The sequence below is a fragment of the Elgaria multicarinata genome, chromosome 3 (assembly GCF_023053635.1).
Source record: "Elgaria multicarinata webbii isolate HBS135686 ecotype San Diego chromosome 3, rElgMul1.1.pri, whole genome shotgun sequence".
NCBI classification, from domain to species: domain Eukaryota; kingdom Metazoa; phylum Chordata; class Lepidosauria; order Squamata; family Anguidae; genus Elgaria; species Elgaria multicarinata.
The window spans coordinates 120,228,541-120,234,540 of record NC_086173.1 but is presented as its reverse complement, the minus strand read 5'-3'; the positions used below and the strand labels follow the sequence as shown (position 1 = coordinate 120,234,540).

At 40.9% G+C, this 6,000-nt stretch overlaps 1 protein-coding gene across 1 annotated transcript in view; it reads left to right on the top strand.

Annotated features, from left to right (window-relative positions):
- The first annotated feature begins 3,677 nt into the window (after positions 1-3,677).
- Positions 3,678-6,000, top strand: part of SLC41A3 (solute carrier family 41 member 3) — a 50,965-nt gene continuing 48,642 nt past the window's right edge. The window contains exon 1 of the mRNA XM_063121381.1: positions 3,678-4,077. The gene's annotated coding sequence lies outside the window, so the exon portion shown is untranslated. The remainder of the gene's footprint in view (positions 4,078-6,000) is intronic.

Here is a 6,000-nt window from a genome sequence, read left to right as displayed (position 1 = left end):
TGTGTATCCTTACTGAACCAGGAGACAAGAATGCCAGCAAATGTCCTTCCAAACCTTTCTGAGGTCCTTCCCCATCACCTGCACTTTAGATACTCTTATTCGTAAGCTGAAGGCAAAGGTGAGCACTGCCAGATTGTCCTGTTTATCATTAAATTTCTATACTGCTTAATAGCCAAAGCTCTCTGGATGGTTCACAAAACAAAATTTAAAACCATAACATACAAAGACATAATCAAACATAATATTAAAAACCTAATATATATATATATATATATATATATATATATATATATCAACAGAACGAAACCGAAGTGGAACTTTTCTCCTCTGCAGTGCTGCACTAAAGTCTGGATTTAAAACAAGAGCAAGGTGAGCCTCGTCCATTTCAGAACCGCTTTTTGATGGAGCTTCTTCAGACGGGGCAGGGGGGGGAATTGCATTTCCCTCCTGTCGCTTTGCCTCGTGCTTCTGTCCCACAATAGGGACGTGCACGCTTTCTTCACACACTGAAGAAAGAGGAAGTAAACAAAGACCACGTGGCCCATTGAAGTGGGCGTTTTTATTGTGCTGCTCTCCCTGCACACAGCAGGAAATGGCACACATTTCGCTGCAGGAGGGAAAATCTTATTTTCTGGGGTCTTTTTTAAAACACACACACAGGAGAACGATCAGAAGGTGCAGGAAGTGTGTGGAAGGCAGACAGGGTTGTGAAAAGGACCCACGACAAACCAGGAGTGCCCAGTAACCAGCATGCTATAAAATTCTCATCTGATGATCCTCATAGCTTCACTGCAACTATTTATTCATTTTATATGGTGGCCCCTGGAGCTGCATAGCACTCATGTAAGAAGACAAAGTTTAATTATTATCATGATCTTGATCAGGGCAAGATGGCTTGTCCCTGGCCTCAGAAAAGCTGATGGGAAAATGCCTCTGAAATAGATATGTTTTCCAGCGTAAGATACCTGATTCCATACCAAACCCTGTCAGTACAAACTGGAATCTGCTGTTCATCCTTTGGAGTCTTTCCAGCTCCTGAAGGGAGATCCCTTACACATCTTATTATATGGAGAGAGAGAGAGAGAGAGAGATGATAAAGTGAGGCCTTTGGGCCGAGTTTGCTTTTGATCAGCACAGAAAATGCTGTTCTTTGGTAATGCTGAGCAAAAGGAGCCAAGATGCATGTAACAGCCTCTTAAGAAAGAGCTCAGTTATAGAATGATTTATTATCACATGACACTTGCAAATAGTTTTTGTTTCCTTTTGTTTTTTAAGAGCAGAAAATAACCGCATCATTGTAGTCTATGGCATCGCTGTCAGTTTTAAAGTTAAAGAGATTAAACTTGGCACGATAATAGCTCTTAAGGAGGAATATAGACATGGCAAATTTGAAGCAGATCCCTTCATTCCTTGATTTTTTTAAAGGCATTTTTTAAAAGTTTGACAACTCAGCAGTCAAAAGTTTGACAGCCAGCTGTTCCATTATAGTCTATCCTTACATTTCCATCATTTTTAAAGATAATGAGATGAAACTTGGCACAATGATAGCTTTTAAGTAGCGCTTTAGACATGCCAAGTTTGAAGTAAATGCCTTCATCGATTGATTTTTAGGATTATTTTTTTAAAAAAACACCCTCAAACCATTCCCTCCCCTCCACACATACCTGATTCTGCATTAATTCATCCCTGCACATTTATGGATGGAGTTTTTATACACACACACACACACACACACACACACACACCATTTCACCTCATTAGAGCAAAAGGTCAGGGAACGCAGCAGATCTCTAGTTTTATGAATTGGAGATGCACAACTGGAATCCACAAAGTAAAGGGTAAAAGCTCCCACCATACATGTACAGTGGTGAATTAATACAGAATCAGTTGTGGTGGGGGGGCATGGTTTGAGGGGATTTTTTTAAAAAAAAATCTTTAAACTCAAGGGATGAAGGAATCTGTTTCAAACTTGGCATGTCTAAAGTACTACTTAAGAGCTATCATCATGCTAAGTTTCATCTCATTAGCTTTAAAAATGACAGAAATGTAAGCATAGATAATGGAACAGCTGACTGTCAAACCTTTTTAAAAAATCCTTTAAAAATCAAGGGATGAAAGGATCTGATTCAAACTTGGCACATCTATATCCTTAAGAGCTATCATAGTGCCAAGTTTCATCCCTTTAGCTTTAAAAATGATGCAGATGTAAGCATTTTTGTTAATTGCCATAGACTACAATGAAGCAGTTATCCGAAAACAGAATGGAGCTCCACTCTGCACCACACCAAAAGTTCAGAGATTGATCGGCGCACCAGACCCTTGGATTTTTGGTGCGGAGCGCACCCCCCTAGTAACAAACAGCTCTGAGTAATGGAAATCTGCTCTGTTCTAGCTCTAAACAAAATTGGCTTCCCCCACCCCCCAACAGCCTATCTCTGGTCTTGTGGCTGGCCAGCTTGAACGACTGTGGATCTCCGTACACTAGTGGAACAAATCTACGGTGTTCACACTGCATACAATGACACCCCACACACAAGCAGCTGTGCTCACTCTTGGGAGGCAGATTCTTGATAGTTGAGATACACAAGGAACAAAGAACAGACAAAAAAGAAGACATCCTAATTCATCTACACCACACACACACACACACCTATTTGACCAGGATGGGTGCTCATTATTGCTGTTGAAGTTGTTGTTGCTTTAACATTTTTGACAGCATTGAAAAGCATCCTCTCTTTTCAATACCTCTCCCTAAATTTCATCTGTTCTCTCCCTGACTGTTCTTTCTTACTTTGTCTTAAATTATGCCATCACCTACCTAAATCTGATTGCCTATGTAGTAATGGAATGTTATCTTGTTCACTACATGATCACTGATCAGCTGGGATCATCCCTGTCACTAATCAAGAAGTACTGTCTTTACTCTTCATTCACTCTGCTTGACCTATCTGAAGTCATTGCATAGCCAAATCTGATTGGAAATGTAGTATCATGATGCCATCCTGTTTACTATGTCATCATTGTGAATAATCCAGTAAGGTGGAGGAGAAAACAGGAATACTAAGGAAAAAATATGCAGAAGACAGGAGGAACAATGGTAGTATTTAGACTCAAAAGGAGTCTAATGGTAGTATTTAGACTCAAAAGGAGGTGAATATTCTTACAATAGAAAAGCACTATTTGTAGCAGAAAACAGAAACAGAAGAACATCCAGCATATCTTTCAGCAGGTGTCATTTGTCTGCATGCAACACCTGGTAAAATTCTTTCTTTATCACAACAGTTAAACCTAGTCACTCTACAAAAGAGGGCAGGGCTCCTGAAGCTTTAACTGTTGCAATGAAGAGGGAATTTCACCAGGTGCCGCATACATACAAATTATATATGCTGAAATTCCCTTTTCTTTACGAATGTTAAAGATACTGGAGCCCAGTCCTCCTTTCCATATGGTCATCCTATGCTAATCATACATTGCTAGCTATGGATTGGAAATTGTGCATGCATGCATGCTCGATTGCTCTCCTGTATTTCTCAAGGTACTTCCCTTTGGTTTCTTGAAGCTCAGTTGAAAATTGATAGCATCAGGCATAACAAATCTAAAACCGTCTTGGTGAGGTCATTATTTTTAACCACCTTCTCCTGTAGTTCCACCCCACCTAGGCCAGTTTTCATAACAACTCATATAAGTAAGGTGGAGTTCGCTCCGTACAACTGTTGGGGTCTTAATAAGTCCTCTGGTAGGTAGGGGGAGAAGAGCTTCTTTTGCCACAGACCACAGAATGGGAAGCATCACTTGCCAAGATGCAAAGATATGCAATTCTGCCAAGTGAGCTGAAATTTAAGCCCAGCCAGCTTAAAAATGATGCCCTGAAATAATGCACAGCTCCAGCACAGCAGCTGCAGGGTTTAGTTACCGTCACTTGCAAGATCTTGCAACCGTTTTAGGGCTGCGCAGTTCGAGCCTTCATCTCTTATAGGACTGTGTGAAGCACCGTTTAAGAAACGTTTTGCCTGACAACTTCGCTTTCTGAACTGGGCTTCTTTTAGGACACACCATTTTTCTGGCTGCAGTCTAGAGGTAATGGTTCTGAAATATTTAAAGAAAATATACAGCATGATTCCAATTCGTTCTGCATGAGCGTGGCTGACAGAATGTTTTTTATGCTTAAATGTTGTGATTAGTGTGTGTGTGTGTGTGTGTGTGTGAGAGAGAGAGAGAGAGAGAGGAGTATCAAATTTATCAAGGATCTAATCTTGTTGTGGAAAAGATGCAGGTTTTCCCTGGTTCTAAATATAATCACCCACTCACTTAGACTACTGCTAAAAGTTTTCCTTGCATACAAAATGTAGCAGATTCTAGAACTGTGTGTTTGCAATATCTATTATGCAAGTCCTGTTTATGAAATATCCTCTTAACCCTTGAACACACCGTATGCCGAACAGGGTTACAATAAGAACTGCAACCATCACAGCTATTAAACATCGTGCTCTCACTAGCAGGATTTTTTTCCTGATATATATTCCAGATTACTATCCTACTGTGTGATCTATAAAACACCATGGGTTGTTGGTTGAAGCATGGGTCAGCACGTTGTCTGAACCCAGGACATTTTCAATGGGGTGACTTGTTAACTATTCAGTGTGGCTTGTTTTTCTCAAACAAGCCACCTTGAGAATCCATGGTTTGTTGTTGGGTTGTTCAGGTTGGTTAACAAGCTACACTGTATGGTTAACAAGCCACCCTGCAAAATATATCCTGGGTTCAGACAACATGCTAACCTGCAGTTCAAGAAACAACCCACGGTTCAACAATAACCCACATTCAACCACTGACTATGGGTTAGCATGTTGTGTAAACATCCCCATTTCCCCCCTGAAAAGCCAATGAAGCAAGGGCTTAGGATCAAACAGGATAAGAAAGCTCTCATTTATACTTGCTAACCCAATTACATCACCAGGAGCAATCCGCACTGATACAAAAGGTATAGGAAGTCTGTATACTACAAATGGCTCTTGTTTTGCGAAGTCATGACTCTAGCCACGGTACCCAGGGTTGATTCTGAATTGGCCAATCAAGGGCACTGGCGAGAAAAACTTTACATTTATGAAGCACCACCACTGCCAGTAAACACATTGCGTTGTATCCAATGTTAGTCTAAAGCCCTATTTATTTCATTGGTTCTACTCTAAGTAGAACTTACATTTGATGCAAGCCAAAGCCATAGTATAGCGTAATTAAGGATAGGAACCTTCAGCCTATGTTTATACATGATGGTGCCAATACTATTTTGCACACAGAACTTACAGTGCTTAAGAACCAACTCTACATAGCTCCTTATTCAACTTTGCAACTTGCACAAATGGTAAAGATCAACGTAGGACCCTATGTTGTACTTCTGTACTTAGGTAAAATTCTTCCACAATAGCCCCAGATTTTTAAAAGATGATAGGTGAGTTGGCCACCTTATTGTTTCCAAATCAATTAATCCTTCAGCCAAGTAAGGCCATAGGTTTATCCCAGTAAGGTTTATCCCAGGATTGTCCTGGGGTCAAACCTGTTCATCTAAGTGCCACATAGGGCATCCAGCACTCAGGCAGGGACGAACCCAGGATGATCCTGGGATAAACCTTAAGTCTAGCTACGGCCTAGGTCGCCACTTCTATCTTAACTTATTTAGGCCACAGCTAGACTTAAGGTTTATCCTGGGATCATGCCCTTGCCTGAGCACTGGATCCCCTGTGTGTCACCTAGATGAACAGGTTTGACCCCTGGATGATCCAGGGATAAACCTTAGGTCTAGCTTTGGCCTTAGAAAGGTTCAAATGGAACCAAAGTTTATGTTTGTTGCCAACCTGTGCATGACCCAGGTGGACCTAACAAGATGTTCCTACCATCATTCCTCCATCACTGTCTTCATGGGAAGAACACAAAAAGACCTACCAGTTGTTTTTAGTAGAGGAATGGGGGGGGGGGACATTGTTTCCACTGTTATTTCTTGGA